Consider the following 737-nt stretch of genomic DNA (forward strand, 5'->3'; position numbering starts at 1 on the left):
CATGTGCGTGATCCAGAGGCGGTCAACTCTTTTTTTGGGTTAACGCCCAAAGTTTTCAACCCAAATTGTGTCGGCGACCCCGACTCGTATCGCCTCGAGCCTTAACCGCCTCCAGTTTTTTCGCAGGACTCATGTCACCGTGCTCGACTCGGTGCCCCGAGTCATGTACGTGATCCAAAAGCGGGTAACTTCTTCCTTCTTTGGTTAACACCCAAAGATTTCAACCCGAATCGTGTCAGCAACCCCAACTCAAATCGCCTCGAGCCTTAATCGCTTGCAATTTTTTCGAACCACTCATGTCACCGTGCTTGACTTGATTCTATGCGCCCCAAGTCATGTACGTGATCCAAGAGCGATTAACTCTTTTTCTGGCTAACGGCCAAAGTTTTCGAATCGACTCAGCTACCCCGACTCGAATTGCCTCGAGCCTTAACCGCCTCCATTTTTTTTTTCGCTCGACTCATGTAATCGCACTCGCCTTGATTCTGAGTGGCCCGAGTCACTTACGTGATCCAAAACCGGGTAACTTTTTCTTTTTTCTTTTTTTTGTCAAGTCCCAAAGTTTTGAACTCGAATAGAGTCGGATGCCCCGACTCGAGTCGTCTCCAAATTTTTCGCACGACTCATGTCACCGTGCTCGACTTGATTCTAAGTGCCCCGAGCCGTGTACATGATCCAAAAGCGGTTAACTTTTTCTTTTTGGTTAACGCCCAAAGTTTTCAACCCGACCCGCCTCG

This window comes from Cupressus sempervirens, chromosome 1 (genome assembly GCF_028749045.1).
Source record: "Cupressus sempervirens isolate cs-2001-9-10 chromosome 1, ASM2874904v1, whole genome shotgun sequence".
Taxonomy (NCBI): domain Eukaryota; kingdom Viridiplantae; phylum Streptophyta; class Pinopsida; order Cupressales; family Cupressaceae; genus Cupressus; species Cupressus sempervirens.